Source organism: Equus caballus, chromosome 2, assembly GCF_041296265.1.
Source record: "Equus caballus isolate H_3958 breed thoroughbred chromosome 2, TB-T2T, whole genome shotgun sequence".
Lineage (NCBI taxonomy): Eukaryota > Metazoa > Chordata > Mammalia > Perissodactyla > Equidae > Equus > Equus caballus.
Genome location: NC_091685.1, coordinates 69353240 through 69372998, shown reverse-complemented (window position 1 = coordinate 69372998; position 19759 = coordinate 69353240). Strand labels below are relative to the sequence as shown.

At 34.1% G+C, this 19759-nt stretch overlaps 1 protein-coding gene and 1 long non-coding RNA gene across 2 annotated transcripts in view; one reads left to right on the top strand and one right to left on the bottom strand.

Annotated features, from left to right (window-relative positions):
- Positions 1 to 19759, top strand: part of GALNTL6 (polypeptide N-acetylgalactosaminyltransferase like 6) — a 1097978-nt gene that overhangs the window by 476188 nt on the left and 602031 nt on the right. The gene's annotated exons all lie outside the window — the stretch shown is intronic.
- The window catches only part of LOC138920053 (uncharacterized), a 52876-nt gene continuing 51610 nt past the window's right edge, over positions 18494 to 19759 (bottom strand). Inside the window, exons 4-5 of the long non-coding RNA XR_011430692.1 lie at positions 19527 to 19587; positions 18494 to 18753 (exon numbers count right to left, since the gene is read on the bottom strand). This is a non-coding gene — a long non-coding RNA (uncharacterized lncRNA). The remainder of the gene's footprint in view (positions 18754 to 19526; positions 19588 to 19759) is intronic.

Here is a 19759-nt window from a genome sequence, read left to right as displayed (position 1 = left end):
AACTAAAAAAAATGTTATAAAATATAACTCTATACTTTTCTATTTAGAAACTCTGCATCACCTGCTACAGAATTGAAAGAAATCTGCTCTGATTTCAGATGATACATTTCTATATCATGTTGCAGAACGATGAAATGTATCATTTTAATAAAACAGTTCTGTTTTACCAATTATTTTAGCATTTGTGGTTGAAAGCCAGTCCAGGACATAGAGTGGCACCGTTTCATAAATATGAATGTGAAACAGTAACGGGTCCTCAAGGTCAGGGGAAAACGAGGCTACAGCTTACAAGAGTAACTTTCCAAAGTTACAAAATACAAAGTCAACTCATAAAAAGCCTCTTTGCGTTCATAAAATATGAGTATTACCCATCAGTGGCAGAATATGCTTTGAGTAGAATCTGTCTCAGAAGGCAAAGCACTTTTGAGATTTCTCTGCCTCTTACCTTTAAATGAAAAATCCAATCTTGCATGATTTAGATGTCTATGTACACAAAAGAACTTTGACAGAAATAATGGGAGTTATGTATCCTTGTGGAGCCTCACTTTTGCTTAATGTTTAGAGTGGCATTTAGCTCTCTTTTTTGTTCTTTAGAGCAAATGTGAATAATCTCTCCAATTTTCAGGAGTGTTACTGAGGGTTATACACACATTTACAATCCTCATGATTACTGCTAGAAGGCCTTTTTATTCTAGTAGAAACCTATTTTAAGTAGATGCTTATTTTGCAGATTAGGATAAAGAATCTTGTGATACTGTAAAGCTGTAAGTTATCCTTAATAAATTGTTTTACGAATGAGCCGTTATAATACTGGCACAGGTAGGTTCAGAACACTGTGAAAGATTCTTATGGGGATTGTATTCTTCTGCATTCTAAAGAAAGTAATAATATATCTAAATTTGATGAAATTAATTTTGGTTTCTGTTCAGTTTCAGTCGGATTTATATTTAATTTACAAAGGTACATTTGTTAAAACTTCCACACAAATAGACATTTTTATGTAGTTAATTTTAACAGAAACTGTTTAGAGAATGTTCTAATGTAGAATGTGAGAATGCAGTTTGAGAGAACGTAGCATCAGAATGGAACATTTCTAGACTAATTTTGAACACAAAATAAGTATCTTGGAAAACGTGTGATAGAATGAAGAGGCTAAGTTCCATTGTCTAGTTGGACTGTAGAGCAAAATTTTATTATTGCTTTCCTTTCCTTTGTCACTTAAAAAATATTTTGTGTACTTCAGTTAATGAAATACACAAATTAAAACATACTGTAACGCTATTGTGAGATGTCTTTTAAAATAGACATATAGAAAATTTAGTCAACTTTGCAGTTATAAATATTTATCTTTGCTCTATTAATTGCTTTTAAGTTCTTTTAAAAAATATTTTCATTTTGAAGAGATGACCAATCTCATCTGTCATTTTTCTTACCAGCATTTTGTTCTTTTGCAGTTTTATTCTCTTCTTAAATATTAGTTTGAAGCATATGAAATTGTCATTTTTTTAGGACATTAGTAACTGACTGATAGTTTCATATACTTCAACTTTAATAGCCAAGCATCTTAAAACCTCCCCCTCTGCATTGAACAATTATTTAGGGACCGTGTTTTAAATCAGCCCTTTTAAAGATAAAGAAGGGCACCTGTTGTCATCAAATGGTGAATAAACTGATCTGGCTTTCCAGTTGCTTTTTCTGGAGGAAAAATCCACATGGTTCAATTAATATGAGTTTCACATAGAAAGGGGTGACTGTTTTCAAAGCAAAATTGTTACAGCTCACCAATGTCACAAAAGCATGACTTCCTCAAGAAAAATAAATTGTGCAATTCATTTTATGGCAGATTAAATCCCATTTATTTTCTTTGCAGACAGCTGTTTTGAGTAGAATGTCACTTGTGTGAAACCATTCTATGGATGTTGGGCTTCGGATCCTGGGCAGGCATAACTTTCTCTGATGAAATAAAAGGTTATGTTTTATGGTTATGCCTCTTGTCAGCAAACCTCAGCTAGTGAACTTTAATAATACAGTGTTCTGTATTTCAGACAGCTCTTTTTGATGTCTAAATATCCATCTGCTCTTAATTTTTAAAAATAATCATTGCATTGGCACAATACAAAAAATATTTCCTCCTTTATCTTGAAATATAACATTCATTTAGAAAATTATCAATCTCTCATCACTCAAGGTTATTGATAAGCTGACAGGTTTTAAACATCAAGCGCATTCATGTTTATGAAACACATTTTAACAAAATTCTCCTAATAACTAAACGATTACGTCACCTGAGGAACAATTCCACATTAGAATGGTGAGAACTTTGAAAAGAAGGAATCTGTAGGTGACATGGTACATTTGTAGCATTTTATAGATGAGTGAATGAAGACTCAGAAAGGTGACCTCCTATATCACACACTAGGTCAATTTTATATGCTTAGATAAATGCTAGATTCAACTAAAATGTACAGTCTTTAGCTTAAGTATGCAGGGTTCCTTGCCTCGAGTGTTCTCAGACATCTAATTCTGAGAAACTGGAACCATTCTGATAACTATCTTTAATAAAACTGTCCTACAATTATATAGACACTCTAGATAATTGAATCTAATTTATTACTCATTTTTTTGCTTTAGGATCAGGATCATAATAGAAACCATCATTTCACTGTGTACATGTAAGTATCGGAATGGAGGATTCACGAGAATAATAATGACTTGAACACACAAATTCTAGTACCCATAATGACCTTCCAGCACTGCAGGGGGCAAATCAGAGGCTTTCTCCTGGAGAAAACAGTGTTTCTAACATTCTGAAAGGCTTACAAAGTAATAAAATGAACATAAAGCATAGTTAAATACGTTTCATGCAGCTCCACAGGCTGATGTAAAGTGGAATTTACTGAGGTAGGTGAATGGGTTTTAGACTGGCCCCTTGTAGGTCATCTGATTCTGTCTTTATTCCGGACGTGTCGTTCCAGAGTTAGGGAGCCTGACAAGGCAGCTTCACTTCACAGAAAACAAGACACTTTTGAGATTGCCCAGGGTTACTCTCATGCAAAATGTCCCCAGAAGGTGAGCTTTTCTGGGACAGAGAGAGCTGGGCTAGGAGTGAAGGGGGAGAGTGACTGCGCCAATATCTGGCATTAGAAGCATACTACTTAGATACGCATCCTTGATAACTTCCCATTTTTTTCTGCCGTCTCCTAAACCTAGATGAAGAAATTTCTATGGAATATAGATTTACAAGCTGCTTGAAAAACTAGTAGCTGCCCCCCAGCACACAAAACCCTGACCCCAATGTTGTAGTGAGACCGTGATGAAAGAAAGCTTAATTTTATATCCTAAACAAACTCAAGTGCTGTAAAATATAAGTTGAACTTTTACGTATTAGACTTCTGCAGGCTAGTTAAGGCCACTTTCAACTTAATGGAGATACATTTTGGGTTTGAAATAAAATTTGAGCAATTGTTTTCCTTAAGATTGGGTACACTTTTTTTCCTCTGATTTTGCTGAGTTGAAGACACTGCTTCTTAGAAAATAAATGAAAGGCTCTATGAAGAAAAGGAAATATTTATTTATCTTACATTACTGAGTATTGTATATTTATAAACTTAGAGAACAGATAGAAGAAATATAGTGAGTAGTTAACAGCCTACGTGTTAGAAACAGAGAATTTTGAATTGAAGTCCAAGCTCTGCCACTTACAGGCCTCAGGACTTAGAAAGAACAGGTTGTGATGCTAGATTACGGAAACAACAAGACACAATTTCAATATTTTTTTTTTCACTTTCAAGAAAAATTATCTCTATACTGGAAAGGGTAGAAAAAATAAGTCACCCAATATAAAGAAGAGATAGCAGTATAATCCGTGACTACTTCAAATAACTTCATGCTTGGAGGTCTATACCATTGCAACATGCACAGAGAAATTGCAAAATTTATCTTTTAACCATGAATAATCTTCATGAAATGATGATGAAGGAAATAACTTCCCGTGACTGGACTCAGATAAATAGTATTTATATCTACAAAAGGGCAAATTTCAGGTTTCAAAGTTCAGTGTACTTGGTTTTGATCTTTGGAAAAATTCTAAAGTAATTGCATTAATGTTTTTTTAAGTAATAAGAGAAACATTAAGTCCTATGAGCCAGCACAGGTCTGCCAAATTTTATCAAACGTTATCCCCACAAGAGGTATGACTTCCAAGCTCAGATTCTCTTAGAACTGGGGCTTCTTTTCCCCACAGGAGTGACCTTAATACAAAATCCCATGAGACCCAATGTATCAAACTGGCCCTTGAATCCCAGATATGGGGCATATGGCTTTCCCAGGTCACTCCTATAAGCATCCGGGTTTATTCCAGATTGCTTGGCCCCAATCAGCCCACATATACACCCACTCACTAAACCACTTTATCACACTTCTCTATGAAAGACGAAATGTGCACGGGTGCAGGTGCCTCCACTGAAAAGGAAGCCAAGCGAAGTTCAAAAAAGGCTCTAAAAAGATGACTTTCAGCGGTATGGAAAACTTCTAAGAATCCCTAACCACATTGTTGCTAGCCATAGTCTCGTATGTTTTCCCTTACTCAAAATCTCTATACATAAGTATGAAGCCTTGAAGAGAGTCAAATGGCATGGCAGTCCTGATGACTTACCTAAGATCATAGATGACATGGTCATCTTCTAAAATCACGTAGGCCCCTCACTGCAAAAGGATTTATGAATCAAAAGGAGAAGTCATCTGATAGGCAAAGAGTCAGGGATATATAATCCCCAAGATCCAGGTCTATGTTTAAATATCTGTAGATTCTAAGCAGCAGGCAATAAGCCTAAATGGAGATGTTCAAAGTTATAAGCTCATAAATGATGTATGCGTTCTAACACGTGTACTTTTTCCTTATGCGAATGCTTTCTCACAGCTGTCCTATGGCACCAATAAATAAGGCCCACTCAACGATGGCTACCTTGATTTTAGCCATACGATGTCTAGGAAACTACATTTTCAGCTACAGTGACATGACAGATTTCAAAAGTATCCTGTAATTCTGCATAGTAAATTTTAAAGGAGCTCCTGCCAACTCTTTTAGTTTCTAGGGTACAGATCCCTTGCTCCTCCTCAATGAATAGCATTATCGCTGAATTGTAATAAGTCCACATTTACTAGTGATCAGGGAACTGATGATAGATTCCTAAAATTGAATCATCAAGCACAGGGGGATCATAGGGTAGACTCCACATAGGACAGGAAAAGCGGGGAACTAAAATCAGAGAAAAAGACCATTGCACTTGACTGAATAACCTACTTCAGAACGGTTTGCAATTGCACTACTCTTGGCAGAAATTGTAAGATATGACTAGTAGGCAGAATTTGAAAGAGAATAGCAATGGGTACTTTCAATAAAGATGCAGCTTTGTTATATCAGACTGTCATCCAGAAGACGGCAAATCTAATGTGTGAAATAATGCAGCTCCAGTCCAGACATCAAAAACTGAGCTCTCTTACAGGCCAGAGGCAATTGCTTTCAAGCTCTGTATAGAAGCTTGCGTTTAATTTCTTCAGCTTGTTTCCTCATTCTCTACCACCAACTCTTCCCATAATCAAAAGCAGTGAACACACTCTGTAGTTTAATGCATTAACACTTGATGATTAAGGATAGTGTGTAAAATAGTATAGCAAATGAATGTATCATGCCAAACATATGTTTCAAGATTAGAAATATTGGCCACTTAATATATCTAAAATTTTTTTTACCTATTTCAGAATTCAAAAGGATAATCTATTTTTCTAATTTTGGGGAAAACTCTCTCAGTCTATACTGCAAAATTGTTAATATTTTATGGTAAACTTAAAGCCCTTAGCACTGTAGGTTGAGTCTTTCTGATGTTTTAGTACAGTGAAGGCTCTCTTCTGATGAGAGACATCACAAGGCATCACTAGTAACAGATATAGCAAATAATCTGTCCAAATTCTTTAAGCCACTTTCCTTTTGAGGCTCAGGGAGGTCTGGAAGGAAGCTGAAGTGCAATGTAACAGTGTAAAAGTTGCCACAGTACCTCACATTAATGCTGGGCTTCATACCTACTAGGATTGAGAAAATGCTTATGGATTATGGTTCTATACTTGGCCTAAAAATTGAACCCAGGGTAAACTTTTGCCAAGACAATGTGTGATGAATAATGTCAGCATGTTCTATCCATTTCTATTCATTTAAGGCTTGAAAATGTGGTTAATTCTCTTATTTTATCAACAGTGAGTCAGAAGGGGCAGAAAATGGGGCAGGGTGTTTGGGGAAGGGACCTTGGATGATGCTCTACCCTAATAACAAACTAGACATGTCAGCAAGTGACTTCACCTTTCCTTCTCTACTATGAGTGAGGATGGTTAAATAGTTTATTTGGGCGTCGTCCTGAATTTGAATCTTCACTTTATCTTTACTAGCTTTGTCACCATGAGCAAGTTACTTATCTCACTTGTCATATACTCAGTGGGAAACTGTTTCTACACGTAAAGCAATTAGAACTGGGCTGGGTACAAAGTAAGCACTCAATAAATTTTGGCCATTATTGTTTTTGCTATAAAAGGCTGGAAGTGAGCTAGATGATCTCTAATTCTATTTCCAACAACTCTGAGTACAGAATTAAGATCTATGCTTTATTTTAAAAAGATTAGTTTAAAAAATTATTAAACAAATAATTATTTCTTTCCTTTAAGCCTATCGCCTTTGAATAGTTGCAGCCTAGTGGTAGGAAGATCCCGTAAACCTTTGCAAAGTACAAGCACGCTATCTTCAGAGGCCTCTGATGTCCCTATGATTTCACAAAAATGATTCTGAAGTTGTACAACTACCACGAAAAATTGTAATGCTGAGTATTACACAATCCAATGAGCTCCTTATATGAGGATTTAATAATTATTTGAATAATTTAGGTAAAGAATTAATTTATAATTTAAATAAATTATTTTAATTAAATAAATAGTTTTATTTAGGAAATGAAATTAATTTATTTAATCTAATTATGTAATAATGATTTAAGATACGCCTCTCTGCTTCATTTGACATTGCTGGCATCCCTCCTTCTGATCTGGGGCATGCTATTACAATCGTTCTTTCTCAGGCTTTTCCATGGATTTCTCTTCCTCTACACTCTCCTTGAACACTGACCCTCAGGATTTCACTCACCACCCACATCTCATGTCATTGTGTGTACCATCCTTGAGTGATCAGTTCCCATATTCTATACAATTAAACTCTTCTCTGCTTCTGACCTGAGCATTCGACGAACTACTGGTCTTCTGGGCCTGAATGACCCACACATATTTCAAACTCAATATGTCCAAACTCTCCCAATGTTAACTATCTCTTCCTCCTAAATTCACTCCCACTTTTGATGACATCATTGTCCATCCAACTAGTTACCTGAGAATTATCTCTGTGATTTCTCATTCTTTCTTACATTCTATATGCAGTCAATGAACAAATCTTGCCAAATGTCCTTCCTCAGTACTTTTCAAGTTGTCCCCTCTTCTAATTCTGTTCTACAGTAGCTTTAATTCACTTGCTGAAATGTCCTTCTTCCATGTTGCTCTTCCCTCAGTTTCGTCCAACCCAAATCTATTACCCATTATTAAAATGATCTTTATAAAAAGCAAGAATGTTCAAATTACCTGTCTTCTTAAAACTTTTCTTTGGCTTCTGGAGGCCTAAATAAATCCCCATCCTTAACACATCAAGCAAAGCGCACTCTTCCTCATGAGGTCCTTCATCAGCGCTCTAGTTCATATTTCTCTAGATTTTATCTTGCAGTTTTTGCCATTGTAAAACCAAGATGGCAAGTTTCCCCTTCACACAGCATATATTTATCACCCCATGTTTTTTTAAATCCTGTTTCCTACCTGAAATTATCTCCACAGCACTTCCCTTCTTTCTGTGCCCCTTAGTCTAACTGACTAATCTTTTAAGACTAATATAACTAACACCTTCAGCCCATTTTCCTTGACACCTCCCATGTCTGGTTATGTCATTTATTGTCTATGAGGCCTTGAAAAGGTTACTTTAAAATAAACAGGCCAAAAAAAAGCCCAAAAACCAAAACACTGTGACTCAGTTTCCCCAACAGTAAAATGAGGACAATAATAGTATTCATCTCATAGAGTAGTTCTGAGTAATAAAGTGAATACATGTAAAGTGCTTGTACAGGAGTTGACACGTAGAAGCCCAAAACAATTGTTGACTACTACGTTAGAGGCATTCTTCGTAACTACAATAATAGTCAGAGTCGATAGCATTCCAATTTCCACATTATTGGATGTGAGTTTCTATCTATCCCCACTGCCAGCTAATGAGCTCTTTGAAGAAGAGAATCCTCATCTTTATTTTTTTTCCTATATGAGTCTGAATCATAGTCACAAAATTACTGTGTTGAACCAATCTGTATATTTACTCATTTGCTCATCTTGGAAATAGAAATCATTCACTTCTTCAAAATTAAAAATTAAATGTATAAAAATAGGTTTCAGCTGTTAGGAGGACAGTAGGAGAACCTATTGTTTCTTCAGATCCTTTAGCGGGTGAAAGATTCCACAAAATAGAAAATTTTGCCACTGCACAATAATGACACATATCAGAGATAACGGAGCTTCCAGAAACAAATTATGCCTCTTTGAAAGAATTATTTCCAAAAGCTACAAGCTCATGGTCTGCTAGGTTATCCCCATTTGAGAGTTTTTAAGTAATTTAAGGTGCAGTATTAATTATTTTAAACTTGTTATTTGATTTTTCCAAGAAAAGAGAATTTCAAGAAAGCAGAATATGGTAGATTTAATAAAATTAGGATCAGAACTTGTCCACGATCAATGTCAAAGGAGTCTTACGTTAAATTCAAAATAAATTCTATTTATTTTGATTAAAAAACTCTTTGATCTCTAGGAATTTTGGATTCAAAGAGCATGAATCTATTAATATTTGAAAGAAGATAAAATTTCTTCCTTTAATCCTGAGTCTCAGCAGCAGGATGGCATCGGATGGGAAAAGCAATATATGTTGAATATATTTGACCCAATATTCTATACAGAGATTCAGAATTTTAAATAAAAAGTGTGCAGAGGAATACATTTCCTACCTGATCATGCCTAATCAAAGTGAAACTGAAAAGATACAATAAGAATGCTCAGGGGCCAGTCTTGTGGCTGAGTGGTCAGGGCTGCTTACGGCTTCCACGGCTCAGGGTTTCACTGTTCGGATCCTGGGCATGGACATGGCACTGCTCATCAAGCCATGCTGAGGTGGTGTCCCACACAGCACAACCAGAAGGACCTACGGCTAGAATATACAACTACGTTCTGGGGGCCTTTGGGGAAAAGAAGAAGCAGCAGCAGAAAGAAAGAAGAATGGCAACAGATGTTAGCTCAGGTGCCAATCTTTAAAAAAGAATGCTGAACTAATGTACAGAGTAAGATAAATTTATATATATGTAATTATATATAATATATTATGTATAATATATACATTCATATATATATATATGAAGAAAACATAGGAAATATTTTCTGTCAAAACAATTTTTATTCGAGTTAAAGTAGCATATGATGGCCTGTCTCCCCACGTTAGACTATAAGCCTCATCTGGGCAGACACAAGTGCCTGTTTTTGTCACAGCTGTATCTTCAATGCCCAGGATATAGAATAGTTGATGTTTAATTCTTATATGCTAAATAAATTAATAAATCATAAATGAAAAAAAATTCCCCTCCATTCCTGAAATCAGAGACCCTATCTCCCTTGGCACACACAGTTGTGAGGAACCTCACTTTCAATCCTTGTCTTGCTCTTCTTCAGATTCGTTTTGCATAAACTTGCAAGTTCATCTCCATACCTAATATGGGAAATCTTTATTAAAGAAAATCATAGTGTATGTAGTGCATTCCTGCAAGTTTTAACTTTTAAGTAAGGATAAAAGTTCATGGAGTCCTATTAATTTAGTAACCCTGACAAAAGTCAGAGACATTTTAAGAGCTTAAAAAGCTAGGCTGACCCACCTTTAGACACTGGGTATAATTGAAGACAATTTCAGCTTCCATTAAGAGCTTTGTTATGTACAGACCCTGTCAAAAAGCTAAGATAAGCCTTATATCACTGTGAAAAAGCAGCAATTCATCTGCATTTATTTCGACTTGAGGCTTGCTGGTGGAGGAAATGAAATAGATAATTTGACAGCATATGTTTTGGTGATATGGTTTACGGGAAATTTTCTAATTTTTTTTCCCCACTTTTTATTACTGAAGGTCATACTTAAGGTCTATAGAAACTACATATATATAGTTTTCTGATAAGTGTTTTTGTATAGATCTGGTTGACAGATTAAAAACACTCTATCAGTTAAATTCGAATTTCAGATAAAAATTTCAAATCTAACTGGTGTCCTGCTATTTTGTTTGCTAAATCTGGCAAATTTATATATAGACAGAAACTACAAAATATTATAGCCATTTAAATCTGTTAAATTTAAGAATGTAAATAAATGTATTTGTCATTGCCATATTGACATATTTTGACATATTTTTATATTATCCCTTTTATAAGACATACTACTTTTTTCTGCTTTTCCTAGAAATTTAAAACAAAATTTTAACACTTTGCCAGCTTCAGATGTTAACTGATTGATTACCATGTTTAGATGAGTTGAAGTGAAACGAAAGTTCTCCAGTACACACGCGTTATATGAAAGCTATGAGATTTCCTTTAAGGATTTATATTTAGTTTCTGAGATTTAAGCTTTAAAATTAACACCCTACAAATTCTAGCAGAGAGGTGTAAAGAGCCTTAAAATGGGGTCCCCATACCTGTGAGACCTGACTACAACCAGATAAGCATGGTTTTGTTTTGTTTTTTTTTTGATACATTTCATTGCAAGAGAGGAAATAAAGGCAGGAGAGGGGAGTTCTATTCATATGGACATCTAGTGTTTTCATCCCTCTGGTATTTGTTTCTATTTGTTGACCAATAAGTAGGTTGGTTATTTTCTTGACATGCTGGCCTTCCTGAGAGGATGAAAAGGGCTGCTTATGAGGATGTATTTGCCTTTCTATGGGCTCACACTCATTAATGATTAACTTGAACTTTTTGCTGAGAATCTGCTGACAGAATTGGGTTTCAGAAGTTGCACAGCTCAGTCATGTATTAGACCTTGGTAAATTTACCAAATAAAGAATTCCCCCATAAGGCCACTAGAAGGACAAGTTTTCTTGAGGTGATACTGATGAGGGCATAAGCTGGTTCTTATTTGTATTTCTGCATTTGATCTATATTGAAAAAACCGTTTTAAACTGTGTGAAAGAATGCTGCTCCTGTGTGTCAGTAAATAGAACTTAAATAATTTCATTCGGTTCTAGCTTCTTAAAATGTCCTAATTTTTCGACTTAACGTGCAAGAAATTAGGGTAGGGGTTGTGCTAAATCTTTTATTTTAATGGACATATTAATGCAGATAGATTTCCCATTTTTTACTTCTATAAATGAACAGTAAAAAATCTCCTTGAATTAATAGTTTAGTTACACTATATAAATCTTAATGCATACGTGTTTTCTTCCAAAGAAATTTAATTTAATCCCTGAGATATAAATATGTATATATCTCATTAATACATTTCAGAAGGTTAATGTAAATTTACAAAACTCCAAACTTTTAACGCTTTTTGTCAACACTATTAATGTTCTACAAAATGATAAAGATTCTGGTTTATTTTTTTTTTCCTATATTAACTGAGGACATAAACTGAGTCAAAGTGTGTCTGAGAAATCATTTTATGTTTTATTATAAACTTTGAAAAGAAAAACACCAGCAAAATAGTGTCTATAAATACCGTGGTTTAAAATTATCAGAAAGCCGTGCAGTTAGTTTTGTGATATACCAGTAAGTTTTAAATACCTTACATCACCTTAAAATACTACTTCTCTTCAATATAAACAGGTCTCGAAATAGTTTTATAATGACAGTTACAAAGCTCTTATAGAAGAGCAGGATTATTGCAAGTGCTGTGACTCCAACACTACTTTTTTCAGTCACCCTTAACCAAAAGAGCCACCTGAGTTATTTGTCATATAGTTTGAAAAAGTTACAATGTTGAAGTCATGGTTCTTAAATAATTCTTTATTGCATGTGAAAGAAGCATTTGGAAGTTCCAGAGCTCGAAAATGACTCTTAGGAAAAGATACTAATGCTTGGAAGCAGCAAAGTAGAGTCAAAAAGAGAGCTCGACTCAACCTGTATTTCATCGTCCTCAAAAAAGAGTCTTGTAATGCTGCCAGTATCCAAGGGTTGCTGAGAGAATGAAGCATTACCTGTTTAGTTTGCAAACATTTGGCACAAAATTAATGTTAATTAAATAACCCCAGTCATGTATTTATTTTTAAAATATTGTATAAAAATAAATAGGCAATTCGTGAAATACCAGCAATTTGATGGAATTCAAATTAACACCCTTTGAAGTAAATTATAAGTGTATTTGTTTGGTTTTGTTGCTTTCTCTTATTTCATATGCAAGTGACTAAAAGCTATTGTAATTTATAGCTGCTATCCAGAAGTTTTTTTTTGGTCATAGGTTCCTACTGCTTGGTAATAACATAAATTATGAATTTTATAACATACAAAGTGAAGAAATTACACTATATACACATTGATTTACAAAATGTATATATTATCAGCCACAATTTTTTAAAAATATATCTCTGAGAGATTTGCATTATGAACTAGATGAAATTGATGTTTATCTTTTATTTACATGAATATTATTCTAAAAGATCATTTTATTATATATTTTACGTTGCTCTTTTTGATAATTTGACCTAAACTCTTTCAATATTCAACACCCGAATGGGTAAGTATAAGATGAATGTTATTCTGGTAGAATCTTACTTTTAGTTTATATATTCTTTTTTTTTTAGTGTGCCAAGATGTACACTTTAGTAGGAAAAAAGAACATCAACAATCTCTAATATGCATCAATTAACATAAGTAATCTATTTTTATAGGATTTCAGAACGAAGAAAAGCTATTCCTTTAAAGCTTTAAAAATGTAATTGGAATCTGTAAAATAAATCCATATAACTTACCATGAGAGAGAAGTAAGTGATAGTCTAAAAATGGTCACATTCCAATTTTTCTGTTGCTTTGTTTTTTACAATGAAGACGTTTAGAACATGGCATCCTAGAGTAATTTTGGTTTCTTTGTAGATTTTCAACCTGTCAAATTGTTTATTCCTTTTCCTTTTTGCAGTAGAATGTTAATGAGAATAAATTTTGCTTTGTGTGAAAATAAATTTATTTTTTGTAACAGTTACATTGAAGTGATAGTCTAACAAATCTGAAGATTATCTTTACAGTTTGTGCTCCTGTCATACATTGAACTGCAGATTTCATTTCACCGCCCTCTGTTAGGCAAGCTTTACGAACTCATACGATTTGCTGAAGGCATTCTAAAGTAAGCAGTAATGTAAAAGGGAGTTGAATAAACATCTAAAATTCCCACGAAGATTATTCCTTATTTTTATCATTTGTCATTTTCTCTAAGAATTTTGGACAAGCTGAGATCTTGGCTTTGGATAAAACACAACTGGTTGTTTCTTTTGTTTTTCTTGTTCTTTTGATGAAGACGACTGTCTCTGAGCTAACATCTATGCCAAGTTTCCTCTATTGTTTTGTGTGTGGGACGCCACCACAGCACGGCTTGATGAGCAGTGTGTAGGTCCATGCCCAGGATCTGAACCTGTGAACCCAGGGCTGCTGAAGCAGGGCATGATAACTTAATCACAACGCTGCTGGGCTGGCCTCTGCTTGTTTCTTTTTCTTTAAGTTTATTTCCTTTTTTCGTTTTTAATGAACATTTTATTGATATATAATTCGCATACTATAAAATTGTATTAAAGTGTGCAATTCAGTGGTTTTTACAATGTTCCCAGAGTTGTGCAACCATCATCACTATCCAATTTTAGGATATTTTCATCACCTCCCAAAAAACCCTGTATCAATTAAGAGTCACTCCCCATTTCTCTCTCCCCACCACCCAGCTCCTTAAACTAACCACTAGTTTACCTTAGTCTCTTTGTATGTGCCTGTTCTAAAGATTTTATATAAATACAATGATACAATATGTGGTTTCTGTGACTGACATTGTTTTCTTTTATCATAATGTTTTGTATTTCATCCATGTTGTAACATGTATAAATACTTCATTCTTTTTCATAGGTTAATAATATTCCATTGCATGGATAAATAACATTATGTTTATTGATTCATTAGTTGATGGACATTTAGATTGTTTCTACTCTTTGGCTATTATCCGTAATGTAACTATGAACATTCATGTGCAAATTATTATGAGGACATATGTTTTCATTATTCTTGAGTATATAGTTAGGAGTCGAATTGCTGGTCCATATGTATGTTTGACATTTTTTGCAGCCTTACAAATTGCTGCTTCATTTTACAATCTATTAGTAATTTATGAGGATTCCCATTTCTCCATATCTTCACCTGCACTTCTGGTATGTTTTTTCTCTTAGTGATTCTACTGAGTGTGAAGAAGTATCTTGTTGAGGTTGTGATTTGCATTTCCCTAGTGAATAATGATGCTGAGCATCACTTCATGTGCTTATTGGCCTTTTCTCTCTTATTGGCTTTTTATCTATCTTTGGAGAAATATATATTCAAATCCCATGGCCATTTTTTAATTTGGTCCTTTCATTGTTGAGATATACCGGATCTTATATTCTGAATACAGTGCTATATCAAATATGTGATTTACAAGTATATTCTCCCATTGTGTGGATTGCCTTTTCACTTTCTTGATGTGTCCTTTCAAATACAGAAATTTCTAATTTTTGATGGAGTCCAATTTATCTTTGTTTCTCTTGTCTCTTGTGCTTTTGCTGTTATATCTAAAGAACCATTGCTCAACAGAAGGTTATGGAAAGTTACTTCTATGCTCTCTTTTCTAGAAGTTTTATAATTTTAGTTTTTGCATTGAGGATTTGGTCCATTTTGTGTAAATTTCTGTGTGTGTGAGGTAGAAGTCCAAATTCATTCATTGCCTGTAGATATTTGGTTGTCCCTACACAATTTGTTGAAAACACTGTTCTTCCCCCATTGGATTGTCTGGGTGTCCAGATGTAAAAATCAAGTGACCATAAATGTAAGAGTATATTTCTGACTCTCAATTCTTTTCCATTGATTTATTTGCTTATCTTTATGCAGTACACTATATTGATTACTGTAGCTTTGTAGTAAATTTTTAAATCAGGAAGCATGTCGACCAACTTTAATCTTATTTTTAAATGTTATTTTGTCTATTCTGGATCCATTTCACTCTCATATATATTCTAGAATCAGCTTGGTAGTTTCTAAAAAAAGCAGCTGTGTTTTTTGTAGAGATTTCATTGAATGTGTTGTCAACGAAAATAATCCATAGCCAATCTATAAATGAAAATTTGGGTATTCTGAGCTGAAATCTGAGGACCATGGCCCGGGGCCTTTCTTCCCGAAGGAAGAAAGGGCACCAAAGAAATGAGGTGTACAGAGTGGTTATATACCCCCAAAGAGGGTGCTTTACATATGATTGAAATGTCCCACCCACAATAGTCACAAGATTGCCCTTTCGGCACAGCACTTGATGGACACAGCAGGGAGTGGGTCTGCCACCTTGGTGGGCATAGCAGGAGGCAAGTCTATTGTCTGGAGCTGGGCGGTCACAGGTGAGCACAGCAATCAGTTTCTAGCCTAAGGAAAGATGCTTAATCCTTAAGGAGACGCCAAAGTTGGGAGGGGGAGGGAGGTTGCACCTTTATCTCAAGGGCCTTTGCTCTTGCCATAGGGAATCTCTAAAGCAGATATACAATGCATGCTCAACAGCCTCGGTCAGGCCCTTTTGGAAAGACAAGGTCAGGCCGAATTAGGTTTATACCACATGGCTTCCTCATATTCTCCAATATATCCTATTGCTTGCCATTTTTATTTGTCAGTGTAGATCAAATTAGAGCATATTGCCATCTGAACAGTGATAAATGTTCCAATCAATGAACACGGGATGTCTTTCTATTTATTTAATTTTCTTTAATTTCTTTAAAAATGTTTTGTATTTTCAGCATAAAAGTCTTGAACTCTTAAAAAATGTGTTTCTAAGTATTTTGTTGTTTTTGAAGCTATTATAAATGGAATTGTTTCTTAATTTCATTTTCAGATTTTTCATTGCTAGTGTATAGAAATGCAGTTGACTTTGTACATTGACCTTGTATCCTTCAATGTTGCTAAAATTGATTATTAGCCTAATTTTCTGTGTGGATTTCACAGGCTTATCTATACAGGCATACCTCAGAGATATTATAGGTTTGGTTTCAGACCACTACAATAAAGCAAATATCTCAATAAAGGAAGCAACACAAATTTTTTGGTTTCCTAGTGCAAACAAAAGTTATGTTTATACCATACTGTAGTCTATTAAGTGTACAATAGCATTATGTCTAAAAAAACAATGTACGTACTTTGATTAAAAAATACTCTGTTGCTATAAGATACTAACTATCACTGGAGCCCTTGGTGAGTCATACATCTTTCTGCTGGTGGAAAGTCTTGTGAAAACGCAGTATCTGTGAAGCACAATAAAGGAAATCACAATAAAACAAGGTACGCCTGTATGCAAAAACAAGTCATCTGCTATTAAAGATTATTTTACTTCTTCTTTTCTAATCTGAGTGCATTTTACTTCCTTTCCTTCCCTGATTGTCCGAGCTAGAATCTCCAGTAGAAAGGCAATAGCAGGCATCCTTGTCTTGTCCTTATCTAAGATGGAAAAGCATGCAATCTTTCCTGCTTAAGTGTCATGTTAGCTGTGAGTTTTTGGTAGTCGCCCCTCATCAAGTTCAGGAAATTGCCTTCTGTTTTATCTTTTCTTAGAGGCTTTATCATGAAAGGATGATGGATTTGTCAAGTGCTTTTTCTGTGCCTATTAAAATGGTCATGTGGCTTTTGTCCTTTATTAATATGATACATAGGGGCTGGTCCCATGGCTGAGTGGTTAAGTTCGCATGCTGTGCTTCGGCGGCCCAGGGTTTTGCCAGTTTAGATCCTGGGCACAGACATGGCACCACTCATCATGCCGTGTTGAGCCAGTATCCCACGTAGCACAACAAGAGACACTCACAACTAGATATACACCTATGTACTGGGGGGCTTTGGGAAGAAGAAGAAAAAAAAAGATTGGCAACAGATGTTAGCTCTGGTGCCAATCTTAAAAAAATTTTAAAAATATATGATACATGATATCAATTTATTTTTGGACATTAAACCAATCTTGCATTCCTAGAATAATAGCCACTTTGTAATGGTATATTATCCATCCTATATGTTGCTAGATTTGGTTTGTTAGTGTTTTGTTGAGGCTTTTGAATCTATATTTAAAGGAGATATTTGTCTATAGTTTCCTTTGCTTGTGACATCTTTGGTTTTGGTATCATGGTAATACTGGCTTCATGAAAAGAGGACATGTTCCCTCCCCTTCTACTTTTTGGACAAATTTGTGAGGCATTTGTATTAATCTTCTTTAAATGTTTAATAGAATTCACCAGTGAAACAATCAGGACTGGAGCTTCTTTTAGTTGGTAGTTTGTCTAATTGCTACTTCAATCTCTTTGCATGTTACAGGTCTTTACAGATGTTCTATTTCTTCTTGAGTTAGTTTTGGTAGTTTGTGTCTTTCTAGGAATTTGTCCATTTCATCTAGGTTACCTAATTTGTTGGAACACAGTAGTTCACAATATTCTTTTATTTATTTCATTAATATTGTTAATGATGTCCCTTCTTTCATTCCTGATTTTGGTAATTTAAGTCTTTCCTCTTTTCTTCTTGGTCTGTCTAGCTAAAGGTTTGTCAATTTTGTTGATCTTTTTGGTTTGCTGGTCTTCTCTTTGTTTGTCTATTGTGTATTCATTAATTTCCACTCAATGCTATTATTTCCTTCTTTTTCTTTGCTTTGGGTGTAATTTGCTCTTTTATTTTCTTTCCTTGGTTATCCTAATCCCTGATGGCTTAGGGACTGCTTTAAGCCAAATTCAAATTAAAAATTTAATAATGTATGATTATATTAGACACTATTTCAGGATCCATGACCTACATTTTATCTTACATTCCTATGAAATCCTTTACAATGATACAGAATAAGATATTTGTGCCTAATTTATTGGCATTTTAATATATGTTGAAATATTCTGCTGATACTATTAATAATAAAAATGAATAAGAAAAAAACATTTAAAACTTTCTCAACTAGGATAAAATTAATTAGCTGAGTTCAATTCAGAATGTTTTAAAAATAAGAACAGAAAAAAAGAATGATATAAAGTAAGATTAGCAATCATTAAGATAGTATAAAAGTATGTAATGATGCATTTTAACAAAACAATAATTGCTTCCTTTTTAAAGACTAATTAATAGACAAATTCTCCCCAGATTTATTGCAAAAATGAAGAGTATGCGTATTTATTAAATGGTTAGAAAACAAATAGGAAATATAAATAAAAATAAAGTAGAAAACTAATAACAACTTCTGTTTATGTAGCAATTAAAATAAAATGAATAGACATATATAGCTCGTGAGTTAATGCTGAAATCCAAACTCAGTCCGCCGCCTGCTTCTGAGTCGAGGAAGAGGTAACTCGGAGCACTGAGGGCCGTAAGGCAGCCTTCAGCTGTGTCTCAAACGTGTTATTTCTTAAAAAATAAAGAAAATCTTTGAAACAACTGTGGCTTAAATAACAGAATTTGACGCAGGTGGATGTATGACTATGTATGTACTCTATAATTCATCATCATAATATATAAAATTGAGTGAGGGGATCTTGGAGGGCAATAAAAACTAAATTATTACTAAAAAAGAAAATCTCTTTAGTTCACAATTTTAAAAAAATGATGCTTGCCAATTTTCTTTAAAAAACGATAGCTTTCTATTTTCCCATTTTGCCATTTGAATTTAATTTAATGACAGAGCCACATTGTATGACGGATTTCTTGCAAGTGACTAATGATATACTTTCTAACATTTATATTTTGGTTGAATGCTGGAAACTGCTGAAGAAAGCATTTTTTGCTGCTTAGATTTCATTTTTCCTTATTGGTTAAATTTGCTTTAGCAAAGTGAATGTTACTATGTATTTTAACCAAGAGAAAATGACATGAAATATTTTGGAAGACTGCAATGTAATAATCTTGAAAATTTAATTTATTTTTCAAACTCTTTAATATCTTGTTTCCAAATATTTTAACATGCTCTCAGGTTTTCATGGCTTGTCTGGGAAATAGAGCAACTATGGACTGTCTAGAATTTAGTTACCAGAACAAAAACAATATTATTTAGGGAAAAGAATAAATATAACCAATTATGACTTAAAATGTAATATTTTGTTCAAGTGAGAGGCATCAAGTAGAAAGGTTCATTAGTAGTGTTAAATTAACACAGAAAAATGGGAAATGCAAAAAGCTGTTACCCTGAGGCTCCCAGGAGCTTTGATTGTTAAACAGGGTATGTAAACCAGAAATCTTGGCATTCTTCAACAAGTCATAATGAAAAGATAAAATCCATACGGTAAGGTAAAAAGTAAGCAAAAATGGAAATGAATAGTTAATTGTATCAAAACAAGTCAACATTATTTCAAATTTTTAAACACGTTAAATTATTACAATGTTAAAAAAACTAACTTACAAACTAGTTGAACAGGAA